Source organism: Erinaceus europaeus, chromosome 20, assembly GCF_950295315.1.
Source record: "Erinaceus europaeus chromosome 20, mEriEur2.1, whole genome shotgun sequence".
Classification (NCBI taxonomy): domain Eukaryota; kingdom Metazoa; phylum Chordata; class Mammalia; order Eulipotyphla; family Erinaceidae; genus Erinaceus; species Erinaceus europaeus.
In genome coordinates, this window is record NC_080181.1 from 39,161,864 (window position 1) to 39,185,087 (window position 23,224).

General features: G+C 41.7%; 1 protein-coding gene and 1 pseudogene across 2 annotated transcripts in view; both read right to left on the reverse strand.

Moving 5' to 3' along the window:
• The window catches only part of GABRG3 (gamma-aminobutyric acid type A receptor subunit gamma3), a 671,194-nt gene that overhangs the window by 551,631 nt on the left and 96,339 nt on the right, over positions 1-23,224 (reverse strand). The window lies entirely within an intron of this gene.
• On the reverse strand, positions 13,166-13,262 carry LOC132535033 (U6 spliceosomal RNA; annotated as a pseudogene).

The following is a 23,224-nucleotide window of genomic DNA, read 5'->3' on the forward strand; positions in this document are numbered from 1 at the left end:
AGGTTCTGGGTATTACAAATTGTGCTGCTATGAACACAGGTGTACACAGATCTTCTTGGATGACTGTGCATCCTAATTCTTATTGTAAGGAGGTCCTTGAAAAGCTGAAAGGTGCTAGCACAGCTGGGATGGCATGGATGAAACATACACCACACAGACTGGACCACAGTGACTCCCCAGGGAGTGAAGAGTCATTTCTCTCTGGGTGATGATAATATCTTTCTAGATACCATTCTGGCTAAAACTATCTGCCCTCACTGGAAAGAAGAAGAGGGGGACAAATTTGACAGTTATGAGATACAGACAGAATTACAGAACCCAGACTCATAGGGTTATGTCTGGGATGCTGGAAGATCTGGTATCAGGGGAGTTCACTTGAGTTCTCTGATGAATCTTTTCATTTATCAATAAAGACAGTAAGGTTGGTTTTTTGTTTGTTTGTTTGTTGTTGTTTGTTTGTCTTATTCTTTTTCACTTCTCTGGGATTTTTTTCAAATATAAAGGGAGAGAGAGCAACACACACACACAGAGTGAGAGAGAGAGAGAGAGAGAGAGAGAGAGAGAGAGAAAGAGAGAGAGAGAGCAAGGGAAAGATACCACACAACTTCAAAGTTTCCCCTAGTGCAGTGGGGACTGAGCTCAGATCTGGGTCATAGATATGACAAAGCAGACACCTTAACAAGACAAGCTATAATGCAGATTCACAACATGTTTCAACTTACTGTAGCTGTCATAACAAAATACCATAAAACAAGTTTGGCAAAATAGCTCACTTGGATAGTGTGCTGCTTTACCATGTGCACAACTAGCCTGGCCTCCACTGCATTGAAGAAAGCTTCAATGCTGTGTTTTCCCTATCTGCTGTTCCACTTCTCCAAAAATATCTTTATTTATTAGATAGAAACAGCCAGAAATTGAGAGAAGGGGAAGATGGAGAGGGAGGAGACCTGCAGCACTGTTTCCACTTGTGAAGCTTTCTCCCTACAGGTGGGGACCAAGAGCTTGAACCCAGATCCTTACACATTGTAGCTTGTGCACTCAATCAGGTGTGCCACTACCTAGCCCCAGCAATTCTCTAGCTCTGTCTAAAAAGAAATACCACAAACTGCTCTTCTAAAGCATCAGACTAGCTTTCTCTCATAGTTCTGGGGGTTAAGAGTCTGAAATCAAGCTACTAATAGGAGCTAGGGACAAATTTTTCCTTGCTTCTTGCAGCTTCTGGTATCTGCCAAATCTCATGACTTGTGGTCACAATAAATCTAGTCACTGCCTCTGTCTTCACACACACAGTCTCCTCTTGGCTCAAGTCCCCCTCTGCCTCTCTTGTATAAGGATTTGTTTGTTGTTGGATTTAGCTCCCCCTCCTTTGGTAATTGAGGGTGATCTCATCCCATGCTTGTTAATCTCTTCTTCTTAGAAATGTAGCAACACTCACAGGTCTGGGGGATTTGATATGGAAATTTCCTAAGAAGCCACTGTCTGTCACCTATAGAAGGGCTGGGTGAAATCATCTAAGATCCATCTGATCCTAACATTCTGCAAATGAATCAAAACAAAGCCATGGACTGCCAGAACTCCTGCAAAACCAGCACAGATGGAAAAATCAGCAGTGGTCTGTAAGAAGGGCATCCAGGAATTAAGAGCGAACTCAGGAGGTCAGAGGAAACCCTCAAATATAAAAACAACTGTGATATTCACCACGCAAAACCTCACACACTGAATAAATGCTATAAGCAATTCCTCTCCTGAATGTCATTTTCTTCTTAAAGTGACTAGTAGAGAGTTGACTGGACACACAAGCATCTAGAAGATAGTTACCTTCAGGATATGGTTCTTCTAGTCTGGACTCTTCACCATAGAATACCACCTTCACGGGGGTCAGGTGATAGCGAAGTGGGTTAAGCGCACTTGGCACAAAGCACAAGGACCTGCGTAAAGATCCCAGTTCAAGCCCCCAGCTCCCCATCTGCAGGGGCGTAGCTTCACAGGCAGTGAAGCAGGTCTGCAGATGTCTATCTTTCTCTCCCGTCTTCCTCTCCTCCCTCCATTTTTCTCTGTCCTATCCAACACCAAATGACATCAACAACAACAATAACCACAACAAGGCTACAACAACAAGGGCAACAAAAGGGGAAAAAATGGCCTCCAGGAGCAGTGGATTAGTGGTGCAGACACTGAGCCCCAGCAATAACCCTGGAGGCAAAAAAAAAAATACCACCTCTACCATGAGAATAGAATATCATCTCCACCAGAAAGCCAATTCCAACCTCACTCATCCATAGAAAATTAAGTTGTTTCTTGTAAATCTTTTACGTAGCAAAGACTACACGTTCTCATTGTGTGGCTTTGTTTTAAATTGTGTAACACTGAACATCTTCTAGCCTGCCTTCTACCTTTTGAATTGTCTGTCTCTTTTAATCATGTTGAAATACTCAGAGGACGGAAAGGGTTTCTGATACAAACACCATCTCTAGTTCTCTGCTGGCTGACTACATCTATCATCTCCCAAGAGCTGCCATCATTCTTATGCTAGGTTCAGGATGAATTATATAACTCATTTTTTTTCCTACAAAGCAACATGGAGCTCCTGCGGAAAAACGGCACTTTCCATGGTACTGGATCATCTTTTAAAAATAATCTATAGTGTGGTTTTATCAAGGTAGAATGTGCACACTTTACTATTTGCAAGTAAAATGGGTGCCTATTCAAAGTTTCAAGATGACTTGATACAAGCTTATCCCTCGAAGTACTTTGAGATGTTTTATTCAGTGAAGGGGGGCAGTCTCATGATAGAAGAAATAACAGCTGACCTGGTAGAGTGCAGGATTGCATGCCTGTGTCTCTCAGTTGGACCCTGCCACTGCAGTGTACTCTAGCTGCTCTCTCTTGTTCTTATTCATATGAAATGCTCCCTCTCTCTCTCTCTCTCTCTCTATCATATGCAGCTATTGCAATGATCTATTTTTTAAGAGAGGGAAATCTTTCTGTTAAATTTTTCATAGTCTCAAATGCCATTTACAGTATTATTATTTTAAAGTACAAGAAACAGTAACCAATGTTCAACTAAAGTTTGAAAAAAAATTTAACAATCACGTTTGGATTTAACTTGATGCAGATTATTTAGGATTCATACATTGGTATCATTAAAAATTATCTTTTTTCTACCATTAACTTTGAACACAAGCTATTGGGTATGACTATAACTATTACATAAAACAACAGAAGAATATATATTTATGGTCTTCCCAATACAATGGCTTTGTATGGTGCTTCACAGAATAAAACTTCAGTGCAGCAATGAAGCTTTTTACAAGCCAATGAAAACTAATCTTTACAGCTCCATTTCCTCTACTTTTTATCTGTCTCCTCTGTTTATTCCCTACTCACACATACACACAGAGACGCAAGCAGAGACACACATAGACACACACTTCTGAAAATATCACATTTTGGCCCCTTGAAGGATGACAAAAAAAAAATGCTGCTTCTGAGGTCAATTATATAAAGTAAAATTATATAATATTTTGAGAGGGACCAGGCAGTGGCACACCTGGTAGAGTGAACATATATCATCATGCTCAGGGACCCAGGTTCAAGCCCCAGCTGCCACCTGTAGGGAGAAGCTTCACAAGTGGTGAAGAAGGGCTGAATGTGTCTCTCCTCTTCTCTGCCTCTCTATCTCCCCTTACATATAATTTCTCTCTGCTTCTATCCAATAAATAAGTAAACCGATTAATTAAAAATGGATTTGGGGAAACAAAATTCCATTATGAATTTTCAGCCCCAATGACACTGATAAACATCATGGAAACTAAAAGGAATAATGCTATTTTACAGCCTGGGAGTTGGTACAGTGGATAAAGTCCTCAAATATGAGTACTCTCAAGTCTCATGTTTTATCTCTGGAAATATATGTGCCAGACTAATGCTATGATTCTCCTCTCATTAATGAATAAATCTTTTAAAAATATTACCACACTGTATATTCAAAATTTGCTAAAAGTATAAAATGACATAAAAGTCTTAGCAATATGTGGTGACAGATACTAGTTAAACTTATTGTAGTGATCACACTATCTACAATTATTAAATCACTGTCTCATATTACTGATGATAATACAATGGTATGTGCTAAAGATTTCTATTTTTAAAATTATCAAAATAATTATCAAACAGGGTGGCTTGGCACTTCATAAATGACCAGGTGCATAGTTTTCTTTAAATAAAACTTATTTCATATGACTTCAATATAGAGAGAACTAAGCAGAACAAAATCAAAAATACTGTCTTCCTGCAGAAGACATTTCACTACTGCCTATCTTGTTCCAGGTACTGAAGGATCATGGGTAAGGCATAACCTCCAGAAGACAGATCCACTCCCAGAGGGTTGGCCCTGGGTTCCCAATGACTATATGTAACTCCTTTCTTCTCTCTAGAGGTTTTCTTTCAGGAATTCTGTTTTTGTTTCACTATACAACTTGGGTAGATGTTCAAAGAGCCAGTTATCTCATAGTTGGTAAGTTTTCAGAGCGTGTCAGCCTGAGATAAAGTGTCCCAAACATATTGCACATTGAACATGAGATAGTTCTGGACAGGAATGGGGCAGGTGGCTTTCTCCTTAGAACAGGGATATGGTGTGCCCAACCCTCTGGAGGGCTGAACTATGAAGCGAGCTAAACATTCACATAAAGCCCCAGTCCCTTTCCATATGGGAATATGATAGAAATTGATGTGCATGACTCCTAGGAGAAGTGATTTGGGGTGTTTTTTGAGTACCTTGTAGAATCTGAGGCTCTGAGGGAGGGATACAAGTGTGGTTATGAATGAATTTCTAAGAGTAAGAAGGTACTCCAGAAGGACTGTGATAAAATACTGAAGCTATTTTATCTGTTTCATAATATGAGAAAATGGTTTGAGACCACAAAGAGGAATTCCATTTATAAAATGAAAAACCAGCTAGAGTCTTTTGTGGTAGGCAAGAGTCTTGAAATCAGGAGAAGGTTGTTTTGGATAACCCTCCAGCCTTCTGGGACCCAGGAAAGAGGCAGCGATCTGTCACTACAATGACTGGAGATGGGGCACTGTAATTAGCTTCTGCTGCAAGGAGTAGGATAAGAAATAAATGCTGTACTATATGAAGTAAAATCCAACTGTGCACAGGCTTGCAATCTTGTCCTCATTCATTAGACCAGACCCAAATATTCTGCCCCCTGCCTGAAGCTGGCCAAAGGGCAGAAAAGGCTCTTGGGAGATTTCATCTGCATGAATCAATACAATCTAAAAAAAAAAATGTCAACTATATTTTTTTTCTTATTCCCATAGCTATATAAGAGGAAAGTAATTGCTATTCACCAGAAAATTCTCCTAGAACTCCAGAATAAAATGTGCAAGTTCTCAAGATCCACTTTAAGAAGAAAACATCTCCCTAATTCAGAGTAAATGTACAGAGCTGATTGCAAATATGACCATTTTGGCATCTCTAGGAAATAGACTTTCAGTGTATTTAGATTAATATTGCTTTATCACAGGCAGAGAAAACCCCATTCATGCCATGCTAACCCAGCAGAGGGATACCAGCTATGCTGAGTGTATTCTCCTGACATCCCCACAGAAGCAGACACCCCCCAATTAATGCACAGCAATCATATTTTGGGACTTGATACTAAAAGTCACAGATATGTCAAGTTCCAGCACCATACTGGGAATGGTAAGTAGGCTTTTTAACACATGTAGATTTGCCTATTCATTAGTGCATTCCCCAGCAAAAGAGATAAAGAGACAAAGAAGGAGGCTGGGCAATGGTGCACCAGGTTAAGCACACATAGTACTAAGTGCAAGGATCCCTTGCAAGGATCAGGGTTTGAGCCCCTACTCCCCACCTACAGGGGGGATGCTTCACAAGCACAGAAGCAGGTCTGTAGATGTCTATCTTTCTCCCTCTCTATCTCCCCCTCCTCTCTCAATTTGTCTCTGACCTAGCCACTAAAATTTTAAAAAATTGCCCCCCAAGAGTAGTGCAGGCACCAAGCACTATTAATAACCCTGGAGGCAAAATTATAAAAAGGGAGAGAGACAGAGACAAAGAGTGTGATAAGTATGGAAGGAAAACAGATGAGATAGGGTGTGTACAGGACAGTATGGAAAGAACACAGTACCTCTTCCTCCCTCACCTCCCCACAATCCTGTCCAGATTGGACTAAAGAGAAAAGAGAGGAAGAGAGTGGAACACTTTGGACTCTCAAGCATGAGGTCCTGGGTTCGATCCCCAGCAGCACATGTGCCAGAGTGATGTCTGGTTCTTTCTCTCTCCTCCCATCTTTCTCATTAATAAATAAATAAAGTCTTGAAAGAAAGAAGGAAAGAAAGAGAGAGAGAAAGAAAGAAAGAAAGAAAGAAAGAAAGAAAGAAAGAAAGAAAGAAAGGAAGGAAGACTTTAGTTCTTCCTTAACCTCTAAGCCCAAGGCCATCTCACCAAGTGCCACTGGCTTTTGGTAGCTTTGAGCTCAAAGGTGACGGATAACTTAAACTAGTAGTAAGCTAGATGAGGGTGAATTTCTTGTGATAGAAATATATAAGAGGCTTTTCACTTTGGATTTTGCCTGTTCCATATAGTTGCCAAGGATACAAGGGAGCTCAGAGAGAGAGAAAAAAAAAAACAGAGAGAGTAAATGCAAGATCAGATATCTTTGGAGTTTGGCTGATGGAAGAGAAATCAAAATGTTAGTGAAGTTATAATTCTCCCATTGGCCTGGGAGGCCTAAGGTATGGGTGGGGGGTGGAAGGGGAAGGGCTTAGCAGTCCATTTACACTTGTAAAGTGAGGTTGGTTTCAGGCCCAAGTGGAAGACTCCCAGAGAATACAAAGAACTTTAATTGGTTTGTTCTCTTTTTCTAAACTCAAAATGAAATATGGTCATTAATCATAGAGACATTTACTTCAGAGTCTGACTTCAAAGATCCTTATTCGACTCCTCTGGGGTCACAGCTTGCTTTGGGCAACCAGAACCAGGTTCCAGCTTCTTCATTACACCTATAATCATGAGCCCTAAAATCTCATCCAAGTCACTACTTTGTAAGACAGTAAAGGAAAGAATAGGAAGCAGGTGTTATGCCACCTTCAAAGCTGCAGGGACAGAATGGTTGCTGACATGAAAACTAATATGCACAAGACTTTTCTTCTTTGAAAGTGTATTTCACTTGTGCTGTGAGATGCAGGCTGACTGAACACAAGTCTGAAAGTCTGACAGGATGAAAGGTCCTATGTGGCTGCTGTCACTCTCAGTAATGGAAAACAATTCACAATTAGTGTCCAGTGGTCATGATTACTTGATACTTTCCCAGAACACTCCACTCCCACCCCCTTATCAACGTGGTAATATCTTGCCAAAAGGAAAACAATGCCACTTTCTGACTCTTTATATTGGCATTGAATATATAAAGCAAGGACTCAGCTGCATTCAGGATGCTAGGGATAATCTAATATATATATATATATATATTAGATTTAATATATATATTAGATTTTAGTTATTTTTATTATCTTTATTTATTGGATAGAAACAGTCATAAATTGAGAGGGAAGGGGGAGATAGAGAGGGAGAGAGACAGAGAAACACCTGCAGCCCTGCTTCACCACTCGCAAAGCTTTCCCTCTGCAAGTGGGTACTGGGGGTTCGAACTTGGGTCCTTGTGCCATAACATGTATGATCAACCAGGTGCAACACCATTTGGTCCCCTTTCTGGGGCAATATTTTTACCACCAGAAGGTGGTAAGAGTGGGAAATAGGTTTGTGTCCTCAGTAGGGGCACAATTTCCATTCAGGGACAGAAAACAGCCTCTTATGTCCCCAATACGTCTCACTACCTCACTATTCTACCCCTTCTTCTGGGAAGTCACTTTGTGACACCTTCAAACAGTGAAATCAGTCACAACAAAGAGCAGGGAGTATTTGGAAATGGGTTTCTGTTCAATAAGCAAACCCACAGACACTATTTCCAGCTCTCTCCCCCCACCCCCTAGTGAGTGTGCAGGCATTCCCTCCCTGTGCATATATAGCTGTGGTATTCCTCCTCTATAAAACAAGTGAGTGTCTTCTAAGCAAACCCTGCTTCTCCCTGTTACACCTTTGGTGCTTTCTGATTATGTAACATTTGGAAGATGAGTCAAAATATACAAGAAGAAATTTAAGTCATCCATCACCTTATCTCCTGGAATAACTACAATTAACATTTAGTTTATATCCTATTCCTCATCTATTTACATTTAAACACATTGGGGTACCTGTCTATACAGAGAGAAGACTGCAGTTCTAAAGGCACAAGTTTGACTGCCTTATATTGTCTAACGGCACTTTGATACACAGTAGAACAGTGGAAGTACGTGACACTTTGGATCTGTTTAAAGCAACTCATTCGTTTGATGGATGCAACCACCTATACAGGCGACATGGGGAAGCTTTTCCCAGTGACCAAATTGCACAGGGTGAGAGTGGTCTGCCTCTGAGTACAATGATCTCTCTACTCTTACACAGGAATTAGGACAAAGTTCTCAACCCTGATTGACACTGGCCCTTGGGGGGTGGGGGAAAATCACAAGTATAAAAATCCAGGAGGCTGACACATTGTTAAAAGCATCTCTCTGTTTATGAGCTCAGAGGGCAGGTCCATAGTTCTGGTCACACTGCATCCATTTGGCTGTTCCTTTGACATCCAAGGCACAGGACTAAAAGCAGACATGAACAAAACAGAAGCAAGATGATTCACAATCCAGTGTGAGTGTCCCTCTCCATCAATGAGAGACAATTCAAGTCCCATCTGCAGGAGTGGCAGTAGCATCCTACTTGAAGTTAGAAATGTTGTTTTTTAACTTTTATTTATAAAATTGAAATACTGACAAGACTATAGGATAAGAGGGGTACATTATCACAATGCCCACCCTCAGAACTCTGTATCCAAACCCCTCCCCTGACAGCTTTCCTATTCTTTATCCCTCTAGGAGTATGGACCCAGGATTACTGTGGGATACAGAAGGTAGAAGGTCTGGCTTCTGTAGTTGCTTCCCCGCTGAACATGGGCGTTGACAGGTCGATTCATACTCCCACCCTGTCTCTCTCTTTCCCTGGTGGGGCAGAATTCTGGGGAGATGGGGCTCCAGGACACATGCTGGGGTTGTCTGCCCAGGGAAATCAGGTTGGCATCATGATAGCATCTGAAACCTAGTGGCTAAAAAACAGTTAAGAGAAAAAGCAGAATAAATTGTTAACTAATGATAAACCTAAAGACAAGAATATTGCAGATGAAGTTAAGAGTTTTTGCAATGATGCCTGACCTTCCTGTTTGATGTGGACCATGGCACACAGACCACCAGACGTCATCCATCTCGGGAGATTCAGGGCCTCTGACAAAATGAGAGACAGTGAAGTATTGATTAAATAAATGCCTTTCTATAGCTCTGAGGCGAACACTTTACAGTTTCCTTTCTGAAAGGGTCACAATTCATCCCCTTCAATGTCCTCCTTCTTTACAGTTCCACTGCATGTCAAATACTGTCCATCCCCATAACGAGCAAAGAGCTTCTGCCACTGTGGCTGTGAGGAAGTAGTAGATTGTACCTTGCAGCTCTGAGTCTACAATTTGATGACCTCTTTCATGAATAAGAAGCTGGGCCCACCCCTCTAGGGGTAGGGATAGAAACAGGCTAGGGTATGGATCGACCTGCCAATGCCCATATCCAGGCAAGAAGCAATTACAGAAGCCAGAACTCTCTCCTTCTGCACCCCCCCTCCTGCCAAAGAATTTTAATCCATACTCCCAGTGGTAAAGAAATGACAGGAGGAAGAGGACCAGAAGGCTCTGAATTCCAACTCCATCAGGAACTGGAGAGAGAGGAGGAAAAAGGGAGGGACATTTGGCTATAGTAATAGGTGTATATGTGACTTAGAAAGAGAAGATGATAACATAGGAAAAAATAGGCAAATATATACAAATTTACACATGTAGTTGTAGAAATCAACCCATATCTACAACCTGAAGAGAACTGCTGTAGCTTACAATGGAGGAATTGGGGATTCAGAACTCTGGTGGTATGAATAGTGCAGAGTTGTCTCCATTATCTTGTTAATTTTGTGAATCAATATTAAATGGTTAAAAAATAAATATGGGCTTCCTAGATATGCTTCTTTTTTCACATAATTTATTTATTTATTCATGAGAAAGACAGGTAGAGAGAGAGAAAGAACCAGACATCACTCTGATACATGTGCTGCCAGGGATTGAACTCAGGACCTCATGATTGAGAATCCAATGCTTTATCCACTGAGCCACCTCCCAGACCACAGATATGCTTCTTTGACCCATCAGCCATCAGTTGTCTTGTCAGCAATGGCTTCTGGAGAAATACTGACAAAGATTAGTTACTAGATTCTGAAATCTTTTCACAAACTTCTGCAGTTCATGCTGTTACTCCTACATACAGTTCTTGTAACCTGGTGGCATCTCGGGGCTCAGCTCTCACATGTTCATGACTTTTCTAACTCTGGGTTCTAGTGTCCAGTCCCTGCAGCGTGGCCAGCTACTCTAGTACCTGAATCCTACTACACAGCTGTCAGCAAAACCCAACACCCTCCTCAGGGTACTTTTGTGGGGGAAGTCTCCTCAGTCACACACTTTTGTGTGAACGCATTTCCCCAGTAACTTGGATGGCGTGTTTCAGGCAATTTCTACTGAAGCCAGGCCACAGTGTCTCCTGTCATTCAGGAAGCCAGTTTCATAACCCCATCTTGCCTCCTCAACAACTTTGCACCTCACCCCAGGATCTGGTCTCTCTTTCTTGGGTATCTAGCTTCCTTTCTTTGTTACTTTATTTTCAGTGTTTTCTTCATTTCTCATAAACCACTTCTTCTTTATTTTATTTTTTTATCTCAAGGGTTATAGGTGGGGCTCAGTGCCAGCATTAAGAATCCACTGCTTCTGGTGGTCATTTTATTTGACAGGACACGGAGAAGTTCAGAGTGAGGGAGATAGGGAGAAAGAAAGACATCTGCAGACATGCTTCACCACTTGTGAAGCAACCCTCCTGCAGGTAGAGAGCCAGGGGCTTAAACTTGGATCCTTACATGGGTGCTCAGGCTTGGTACTATATGCTTTTAACCTGGTGCATCACTGCCTGCCCCCCCCCCCCGAGCCACTCCTTCTTTATAAATATTCTATTATAATTATGTTATTGCTAGTAATTACTTCTCCTCCTCCTGCTCCATTTTTGTCATCTCCAGGGCTTCACCACTCCAGGATGCCTTTTTTTTTCCAGATAGAGTGAGAGTGAAATAGAGAAAAACGCCACAGCACCAAAGCTTCCTCCACTGTGGTAAGGGCAAGGCACACACCTAGGCTGAATACATGGCAAAGGAGGTGCATTATCCAAGAGAGCTATTTTGCTAACCCAGTTCATTATTTCCTACCTGTTCAAGGATAGAGAAAAAATAAAAAATAAAACAAAAATAAAAACAGACACCTTTTCAACAGATCGCAGTTCATGGAGAATTGGTTTTAATATATATAGCATAGTAATTTAGGAAAAATCATTTAAACTTAGAAGACTCAAGAGCTTCCAATCCAAGGGATTTAAGAGTAGAAAATATTTCACTGTTTTTAAATCTGGCAAGAAACTCAAGTTTTTACATCCATGTGTGGGCAATGTTAGCATTGTCTGGAAGCCGTTCAGAAGGCCTGGGGTCTGCATTTCAATGCTTCCAATCTGGTGGTGCTTGTCCTTCTCTTTCTTCCAGGAATAGTTGAATCAAAGTCTAAATCACATAAAAGGATCTTGTTGAAAGTAATACCTACTTGGGTGTAAGTGTGCTAGCAACTTATATATCAGCACATATATGTCTCATTAAAGTGACTTGGCTAGAAGAAAAGAAAGTAGTCGGGAGTCGGGCTGTAGCGCAGTGGGTTAAGCGCAGGTGGCGCAAAGCACAAGGACCGGCATAAGGATCCCGGTTCGAACCCCGGCTCCCCACCTGCAGGGGAGTCGCTTCACAGGCGGTGAAGCAGGTCTGCAGGTGTCTATCTTTCTCTCCTCCTCTCTGTCTTCCCCTCCTCTCTCCATTTCTCTCTGTCCTATCCAACAACAATAATAACTACAACAATAAAACAACAAGGGCAACAAAAGGGAATAAATAAATTAAATAAATATTTAAAAAAAAATTAAAAAAAAAAAAAAAAAAAAGAAAAGAAAGTAGTCCATATTAACCCAAAACATAAGTGAGGTGTTTGTTATATAAGGCTTGAGCCTACTGGTCTTTGAGACCAAATTTTAAGCCACACTATACTTCCAGGAGATGTAAACAATGAAAAGCTTCCATGATTTCAAGGCAGAACGAAAGGGGTGAGATAACGAATGCCAGTTGATGCTCAAAACATATGTAGTCTTTAACAAGGTTTCTGTGAACAGCTTAATCTCACAGAAATGTTAGCTCAATTAAGGTTAAGGAAAATGGAAACTCTCAGGGGAGCCTAAAATATTGTGAACATAAAAGACTGAAGGCATTTTATAGAAGTTGATTTTTTTTTTTTTGCCTCCAGGGTTATTGCTGGGGCTCAGTGCCTATACCATGAATCCAATGGAAGCCATTTTTCCCTCTTTTGGCTCAGTTTCTGCTTGACCACTGCACAGCAGAGAACTAAGTTCTGTTTTGTACCCTTCTCTTTTCTCATTACTTTTCTAGAAATAGAAGCCTATGTCACAACAAAACAAAAACAGAAAAAAAATGATATAATTCCCATTTTCCTTGTCAGATTGCTGGTCCAAATCCCTGGGATGTCACCTATAGGGGGAACAGTGACCCAGTTTTTTTATATACAAGCTTTTGAGGATTTGCAGGAAGATCTGGAGTCCCTGCCACAAATCTCACTGCCCAACACAGAAAGGTTTATACATTCCTGGGCCTCTATCTCCAATTCTTCCTACAGCAATGGAGCAGTCTGGTATGATTTACAGTTTTTAGAACTAGAGATCTACATATTGGAGCAGGTTTTTATTGACAACTTATTATTAGTGAATTTATAATGATTTATAAGATTATAAGACAATAGAGATATAATTCCACACCACTCCGACCAAAGATCTGTCTCCCCTCTCCCCCAGTGGTTACCATCATAGTTCTCCCAAGAACACTTCACTAATTTGCATGTCATCCTTGTGCAAGAGCCAAGCTAATCTTTTCTGTATCAGTTCAATCTTAGTATATATCCTTCCAAAGCGAGCCTGTAGAGAATGGTTATTGATGGGCTTGGTGCCTGCACTATAAATCCACTGCTTCTGGTGGCCATTTCTTCCATTTTGTTGTAACTGTTGTCATTGGTCTTGTTACTGTTTTTGTTATTGCTGTTGTATAGAACAGAGAGAAATTGAGAGATAAGGGGAAGGCAGAGAGAGGTAAAGACAGACACCTGCAGACCTACTTCACCCCTTGTGAAGTGAGCCCCCTGCAGGTGGGGAGCTGGGGACTTGAACTGGGATCCTTATGTCAGTCGTTGGGTCATTATGCTACCACCTAGCCCCCTTGGAGCAAGTTTTTGATGACTCCAATCCTCAGTGAGTGTTACCTGGAAACCCTAGTCCAGAGATAAGAGCACAGGCTAACAGAAGAGTTTCTTGGACAAATGATAAGGAAGAATCAAATACATTTGTATCCATTTCACTGAATGGCATCTATCCATTTATTTCTTAGACCATCTGTTATACTAGTGCAAGACAAACATCTAAATGAGCACTTCCAGGTGGGAACCCAGATGCCAGAACCTGTGGACGACAAAGGAAATGACAGGGCACAGAGAAAAGCTATGAGGCAACGTACCCCATCTGACATGGCAATGAGACTTTCTCCAAAGACATGATACTTTGAGCCCCTCTAACTGGGGACTCAGGAATCATGCCTACTGGGTAAACTAACTAAAACTAGGCCTTAGATTTTCTATTGAGAGAGAGAGAACACAGCACCAAAGCTTCCTCAGTGTGATGGGGACTGGGCTCAAACCTGGACCTTATACACAGCAAAACAGAATGTTATCCAACTGAGACACTTCACATTTATGATCAACATACAGAGAGTTAGGAATATGAGATGATTATTAATGCAGGGCCAACAAGTAATTATTTTTGGTTAGAAACATTCTAAGATGGTTTAAGGGCAACTATCACTTACAGCACTGCTTTGCCATGTGTATAAGACCCAGATTTGACCCCATCCCCACTGCCACCACCCCCCACCATATTCATCACATTGAAGAATGCTTTGGTGTTGTGGTCTCTCTCTATATATATATATAATAAAGTGCAGAAATTACTATTTCTGGAATCCTATTAGACACTTTGCTCTAATGAGAATGGCCAAAATGAGACCTCCCATTAACCCCATGCTCCACTTTCATTCTTTCACAGTCCAGCATGAATGTTTTGAACTCCTAACTGAGATGAAAAGAGAAGTGAGCAAGGATAATCAAAATAATGATTCCCCCAAACAGAGGGCAACAAGGTCTTCATTTACTGAGCGGCCTTTCCAAAACTCTGGGACCAAAGGACACTGCTTACTCGAACCCTGACTCATCCCAACATAACAAGGGGTAGCTAGCTGGTCACTGTGGCCAACCACCAGAAAGGCAGCAGCAAGAAGACACAGAAACATTTTTTTTCCATGAAAGAAGTAATGGGTCTGGAACTCCTGAAAAGACTAAAGAAGAGAAGGGAGTCCGGCAGTAGCACAGCGGGTTAAGTGCATGTGGCGCAAAGCGCAAGGACCAGCATAAGGATCCCGGTTGGAGCCCCGGCTCCCCACCTGCTGGGGAGTTGCTTTACAAGTGGTGAAGCAGGTCTGCAGGTGTCTATCTTTCTATCCCCCTCTTTGTCTCCCCGCCTCTCTATTTCTCTCTGCCCTATCCAACAACGACAACAAAAAGAATAACTACAATAAAACAACAAGGGCAACAAAAGGGAATAAATAAATATTTTTAAAAAGAACTTTAAAAAAAAGACTAAAGAGGAGAATAATAATATTTTTTAAAAAGCTATTTCTGGGCTGGAAGGTGGCTCACCAAGTAGGGATCATGCCTTGCCATGGTTGTGACCCAGGTTTGAATTCCAGCACATAAAAGTACTATGATACCAGAGGATGTTCTGGTGCTGAAGTCTCAGTCTCTCTCTCTCACACACAAGTGGAAAATTAGTCCAGATATAAATTGCACAGATTGTACAAGAAAAAAAAGGGGGGTAAGGTGGTAGAATTTTTTTAGAAACCAATGTATGTCTCCCAGATGTAAACAAAAATTCCAGAGAATCCAATTTAATCAACCACTGTGATTGACTTAGCTGGACTCTCCCCCTCCCACCCCCATAAGTCTGTTTGGAGACCCTTTTCCTCTTTAATACCCACCCTCCACTTCACTCCCTTACTGAACACATTCTAAGGGTCTGATATTTTCTGTTCTTCCCAGAAACCCAAGGCATCATCTGCATCTTTAAAAGTGCTGATTTATTGCTTTTCCAGAGACAGTCAGTTGGATGGTTATTTCTCTGAACAGAGCAGACAGGCACTGTTACCATTTAAGTGGCATTTTCTCCCTAGAACGCAGTAGAGGAGAAAATCTAAGGGATAAGAGTCAAAGTTTGTCAAATCAACCCTGAAATCATGGCTCCTGGTAGGAAGGAGGAAAAGCACAAAGAGGTGAGCAGACGGGGCAACCAGTTCATGTCAGCACATTTCTCCAGCTACAGAATCAGCCTGCTTTGCACTCAAGCCATACAAGGATGTTGGGGAACATCTAATACAATATATACTGTATCTTGATATTCTGGTCTTATGCATATTTTAGACTAGCACAAACTATGATTTAATCAATCACTCTGTAACGCTTGACAACTCTATGGTTTCCCAGAGGTCAGTGGGTGTTGTGGGAGGCCAAAGCTTCCCCCTCTGCCAGAGTGATCATCCCAAGGCTAATGAGAAACTATGTGACCTGTTAACCTTCAGATTACTGCCTATCTCAATACCATATGGGAACATTTAGTAAAATAGTAAAAAATACTGTACTTGTCCTGAGATAAATTGATGTACCTGCCATTTAATATTTACCCTCTGTAATCTCTATCTTTGCTGTGACCCTAAACCCCTCTCCAGATGTAACCCCTTATACTTGTTGCTGATGTAAGCTTTCTGTGGGATTAATTTGTTACAAAGCTATAAAAAGTTAGACTGTTCTGTGTTAGGGTGCGGACTTCTGTCTCCCTCAGACAGAAGGGTTTTTGCCACACTGGCCTTCCGTGCGGACTTCTGTCTCCCTCAGACAGAAGGGTTTTTGCCACACTGGCCTTTCTTAGAATAAACTTTAGTCTCAGAATATTTTTCCTTGTTTGAGTAACTTTGTTTGAGTTGGCCTGAGTGGAGATTTCAGTGTCAAGGACCAGTGGAACTCGTTCCCTCAAAGGAGGCTTTCCAAGATCCATGATCATTAAAAGTAGTACAACGAGGGGCTGGGTGGTGGCTCAGCCAGTAAAGCTCACACACCACCATGTGTGAGAGAGAGCCTGGGTTCAAGACTCTGGTCTCCTCCTACAGAAAGGAAGCTTCCACGTTGTGGAACAGTGCAACTGCTGTCTTTTCTTCTCTCACTCTCACCCTCCCTCTCTATCTCTCACCCTCCATCAAGGTAAAACAAGAATTCTGATCTGTACTGCACAAGATTTCCCAAGGATATCTGAGTATTGGGATTTCCTGTTGGACAAAGTGTGCATGAAGATATGGACATACTATCACTGCTGTGCCTCAGATACCGACAACCACTTCTTTATTTGCATTTCTCTAATAATCAGTTGCTTTTAGCACTGTTTTCATGCCTGTTAGCCATCAAACTGTGTAGTGTTTGAACATGATTAACTGTTTTCTTGATAAAGCATAGCAACTACGGGACTTACTGTGCTGGCAATATAGGAACATGTTTGGTGCAAGATCCCATTATCGGGAGTCGGGCTGTAGCGCAGCGGGTTAAGCGCAGGTGGCGTCAAAGCACAAGGACTGGCATAAGGATCCCGGTTCGAACCCCGGCTCCCCACCTGCAGGGGAGTCGCTTCACAGGTGGTGAAGCCAGTCTGCAGGTGTCTATCTTTCTCTCCTCCTCTCTGTCTTCCCCTCCTCTCTCCATTTCTCTCTGTCCTATCCAACAATGACAACAACAATAATAACTACAACAATAAAACAACAAGGGCAACAAAAGGGAATAAATAAATAAATATAAATATTAAAAAAATTAAAAAGATCCCATTATCACTGAAAGCTCATAATAACATCTCCACAAAGTGACCTTTCATTTCTTACCCATATAGACAAAACTTGTTCTGATATTGATACTAGTCACTTCAAGTGACTAGTATAAATATGTAAGTATTTTAAGTCACTAGGAAAAAAAACAAATAAACACAAGTCAGTAATACCAAGTAATTCCATTTCTAATTCATTTCTTCCTTGCATCTTGAACTCCTCTGCTATTAAGCTCAAGATGTGTCATGTATGCCTCACTCATTTGTATAGCCAGACCTATCTCCTTACTAAATAAACAACATATGTCAATGGTATTTGATAGTTTCTCCAGAAACTCAAAATCCTACTATATCACAAAAGTAAAGAAATAGGAACCAGTGGGTGTGTCGTGCAGGCAACAAGCTACAGCAATAACCTTGATGGAGGAAGAAAGGAAGGGAGGAAGGGACAGAGGGAGGGAGGGAGGGAGGGAGGGAGGGAGGGAGGGAGGGAGGAGGAGGGCGGAAAGGATGGAGGAAAGAGAAGGGAGAGAGGGAGGGAGGGATAGAGGGATGAGGAGAGAGGGGAGGGAGAGAGGAGGGAAGAAGGGATGGAACAAAGAGGGAGGGAGGGAAGGAGAGAGGGAGGGAGGGAGGGAGGGAAGCAAGGAAGAGGAGGGAGGGAAGGAGTGGGGATGGGGAAGAGTGAAAAAGAAAAGAGGAGAGGAGAAGGGAGGGGAGGGGTGGGGTGGGGAGGGGAGGAGAGGGAAAGGAAGGGGAGGAGAGGGAAAGGGAGGGGGAGTGGAGGGAAGGTAAGGAGAGAGGAGCAAGGGAATTTTAGTAAGAACTACTAAAAGACAGGGCTGAAGACAGAAATATGAAAACCAGACCTAAGGTAGAACTCCCTCAAATGGAGAGCAGAAATGGAGGGTTATCAGATCAGTCTACTTGCACTCACACAAAACAAGCAATGAGATCAACGAAGTTGGCAAAAGATGAAAGACATTTCTCTTCCATACTCCCACTGCCTGCTAAGTCTACTAAGAGCTGCAGAGTGTGGCTTCACACAGCACAAGCTCTGTGGCCTTGTCACTTCATGCTCCAGCTGAGCAGTCTGTATCCACCCCATCTAACATTCATTCACCACAGGGTCAATTCATAGAGTGCATAGATCTCATTGCCCATGAATGCACATTCTACAAATCTCAGGGACCTTGTGGGCAGGGACTGCCTTAGAACATGTGGTAATGACAGTCTGAGAGTTCTCAGAGCCTGTGGGGTCGCCAGATGTTTGCCAAAGAGCAATTTCCCAGGGCAGGACACCCTAACTGTTGAACAACAAAATGAAGCTTCAGTTCTGCCCAGCATTTCTGTTAACCAGATTAAGTGTACCGTGCTCTGAGAGGATGCCACCTGCCCCCTTCTGGTTGCAGACGCAGAGGGGTTATGTTTGGATATAGTTCATATAGACTTAGTCTCTCCTTCCCTAGAAACTTGTGACCCTAGTGGAATATTTAAATTTTCATTTTTCCCCCCTTCCAGGGTTAGTGCTGGACCTCTGTGCCAGCACTATGAATCCACCACTCCTGGAAGTCATTTTTCCTTCTTTTAATATATTTTTTAACATTTATTTATTTATTCCCTTTTGTTGCCCTTGTTGTTTTATTGTTGTAGTTATTATTATTGATGTCATTTTTGTTGGATAGGACAGAGAGAAATGGAGAGAGGAAGGGAAGACAGAGACGGGGAGAGAAAGATAGATACCTGCAGACTTGCTTCACTGCCTGTGAAGAGACAACCCTGTAGGTGGGGAGCCAGGTGCTCAAACCGGGATCATTGTGCCATTTTTTTTTTTTAACCAGAGCACTGATCAGCTCTGACTTATGGTGGTGCTGGAGATTTAAACTGGGACTTCAAAGCTTCAGGCATGACAGTCTATTTGCATAACCATCATGCTATCTAACCCCGCCCTTTCCTTTTCTTTCTTTCTTTCTTTTTTTAAATTATTTGATAGAACAGAAAGAAATTAAGAGGGCAAGGGGGAGACAGAGAGTGAGAAAAAAAGACAGACACACCTGCAGACCTGCTTCACCACTCATGAAACTTCCCCACTGCAGGTGGGGAGTGGGGCCTCAAACCTGGGTCCTTGTACAGGTAGGTCCTGGAGCTTAACAGGATGTGCCACTGCCCAGCCCTTTAAGAAGATGTCTTTAATGTCATATAACTAAAGTACACATCTAAAAGTCCTATATCTTCTATGATTCTTTATTTCTGAGTCTGTATCTAACTCATGAATGCTTTCACTACCCTGGAGTGCTTTGTTTTGTTTTGCTGCTTTTTTTAATTGAGAGAGAGAGAAAGAGGGATAGAGAGAGAGAGAAAGAAGGAGAGAGGGGGGGGAGAGAGAGAGAGAGAGGACACTTTACAGTTCCTTCCCTGTGCTTCTTCTGGCTGAAACTTAAACCTGAACTTGTACTTGGTGAGGCCGATGCTCTACCCAGTAAGTTATGTCCCCAGACCACTATTCTTTCACTCTTTTTTTTCTTTCTTTCTTCTTGGAAAACTTAAAATAATTTTTATAGGAGGTGCTAATGGTTTACAGTACAGTCATTGTGAAAGTTCTCTGTAAAACATTCTCACCCACAACCTTGGTCCTTTCACCTCATCGCTCACCAGGATCTCCAGGTCCTGTTCAGCCCCTTCCTAGCACTTCTTCTCCAGAGCCCTTGGCATTGATCCAATACATCATGCCCAGTCCAAATTTGACTTTGTGTTCTCCTTCCTGGTGCCTATTTATTAAGTCCCACCTAAAACTGAGATCATTCCATATTTGTCCTTATCTCACTTAACAGGATGTCTTCAAGTTCCATCTAAGATTATGAGATGAAATTAACTTCGTGATTTTTAACACCTGAGTTCCATTGTGTTCCATTGTGTACATATGCTACACCACACCTTTTTCTTTTTTTATATTTATTTATTCCCTTTTATTAACCTTGTTGTTTTATTTTTGTAGTTATTATTACTATTGGTGTCATCATTGTTGGATAGGACAGAGAGAAATAGAGAGAGGAGGGGAAGACAGAGAGAGGGAGAGAAAGATAGACACCTGCAGACCTGCTTCACCGCCTGTGAAGCAACACCCCTGCAGGTGGGGAGCCGGGGGCTCGAACTGGGATCCTTACACTGGTCCTTGAGCTTTGTGCCACCTGCGCCTAGCCTGCTGCACTACCGCCGGACTCCCTCCATGTTGGTATGCTTCTAATTCTGCTTTTAAAAATACCTTCTGTTTCATTTGGTTTAATCCCTCCTGCATTCTATTTACATAACACTGTATTCTGTTTACATAAACTCTGTTAACAAGCACCACCCTCCCTCCAGGGCATTGGTGGTTCAGTGGTAGAATTCTTGCCTGCTCCACCCCCTCTCCTTGTCATACCCTGATTTTCACCAGTCACTTTTCTCTCCACCCTCTCTGAGGCGCATCCTGTTCCCACCCTACTGGGCTAGTATATTTATAAGGACAAGATTGTTTTTAGTTGTTAGTTTAGCTTAGCTTGGTATAGATTGCGCTGCGTCCTGCATGAATAAAGAGATACTGCGTACAACCCAGCCGTGAGTCCCGGGTCGTCTGTTACCCGCCCGTGAAGCCAGCCTGTCGAAAACAACACCTCCACACCTTTTTCTTAGTCACTCATCTAAAGTAAGACATCTGGGTTGCATAGAAGTTTTGGGTATTATAAATGGCGCTGCTATGAACATAGGTATACATAGATCCTTTCTGAAAGGTGTTTCCTTTTCCGTTGGGTAAATCCCCAGGAGAAAAATTGCTGGGCCATAGAGTAGGTCCATTTCTAAGGTTCTGAGAGGGAATAGCCAATAATTCCATTTTTAGTAAGAGTAGGCTATAGTTAAAAGTTTGAAGAAATTAGTGTGTCATATAAAATATATAAAATATGACTACTTAGAATGTGACAAAATACTAGAGTGCTATCCCCATTTCCCCAGAGCCCTAGCCTACTAGGGAAAGAGAGAGACAGGCTGGGAGTAAGGATTAACCTGCCAACATCCATGTTCAGCAGGGAAGCAGTTACAGAAGCCAGACCTTCCACCTTCTGCACCCCATAATAACCGTGGGTCCATACTCCTAGAGGGATAAAGAGTAGGAAAGCTATCAGGGGAGGGGATAGGATATGGAGCTCTGTGGGTGGGCACTGTGTGGAACTGTAGTCTTCTTATCCTATAGTATTGTCAATACTTCCATTTTCTAAATAAAAATAAATAAATAAATAAATGTGTGGACCTCACAGATAAGAAGCTAGCTCTGTTACCTATTTTACCAGGAAAGACTCCAAGGCTGCTCCTCCCTTACTGGGAGTGATGCCAGGCCTGCTGTCTGGACCAACATTCCCAAGTGGTGGTCCACCTATGACCACCCCTCTAGAAATCCCAGACCACTCCTTGGGTTCCCCCATCTAAAATTAGCTAATTGCTCCTGACATTGGCTTTTGTAGTCGATATTTACCGTAACCCTCGCCCAGATTTAGTGTATAAATATTCAAGCGTTCACAATCAGGTTCCTGCGCTGACTAGACTCCTGGCCTGGCCGAAATAAACTCCTTTCATCTTCATCCACCCATGGTTCCAGGCTCTTCCATAGTTTGTAGAGTATTAACAGATGGGATAAGATTCCTTATCAGTCCTGAGAAATCTCCAGATTGTTTTCCACAAGGGTTAGATCAATTTACACTCCCATCATTGGTGCAGGAATGTCCCCTATCTCTTCACATCCTCTCTTACATTTGTGTGATGTTAGTTTAAAGTGGTATGTCTCACCTTTGTCTTTATTTGCATTTCTCTGGTAATCAGTGTCCAATTTGAGGACTTTCAACAGATATGTTGGCCTCCTGAATCCCTTCCTTGGTGAAGATTCTGTCCAAATGCCCTTGCCCCATTTTCTCTTGGAGTTGTTTGTATTTACGATGCCAAGTTTACTATTCTTTATCTCTTCACTATACTCACAATACATTGTTAAGATCCCAGGAATGGGTGCTTTATGAATAAAAGATTTTAATTACCATCATAGTACTAGAAGAGGCAACTCTTTTCTTTCTCTAGTAAAATCTGACTTTGCAGAAGTTCTAACAATGACCAAGTTTTGCTGCTGTGAATTAGAGTTACTTAAGCTAAGAGCAAGACCAGGTGATTGGTGCAATTTACACTTTTTGTGGCGCCACCCCGTGGCCATGCTATCTAACTGCCTCTTAATATACAGAGTCCATTTGAAAGATTATAACCAGGTGGCTGAAAATCATGCATATATAGTTGCAAATCTTTTCACACTGTATAATTTATCTTTACACCATATGAGTATTACAGTCTTGGAGCACATGACGTCTCCTTTGTACATGTAAGGTAGAATTTTTTAAAAGGGTATCTGCCAAACTTCACTAGCTTCCTTGACAGAAAAAGAGAAAAATGCTGTAGGTATCCAAATACTGACTGTGTACAGAATTATTATTATTATTATCATTATCATCATCATCATCATCATAATCATCCTCTTTCTCCTTCTTCTTCCTCTTCTTCTCCTCCTCCTTTTTTTGTCATAGCTCATCATTATTGAATATCTAACTAACTTCTTCATTAGCACCAAAGAGGAAGGCGATAGCAAAATGGTTATGCATAGAGACTCTCTTGCCTGAGGCTATCACATTCTAGTTCAATCCCTAGCACCACCATAAGCCAGAGCTGAGCAGTGCTCTGGTAAAAAAAAAAAAAAAAAAAAAAGGAAAGAACCAAAAGGATATTTTTTGTTTTCCATATGTCCCTGTTAATATCAATTTTAAATAGATCCACATGACTTGAATATTTGCAACAAAACAGCTTCATATGCCTTACAATTGTAATGCAGAGTGAATGCCAAGAAGAAATTTAA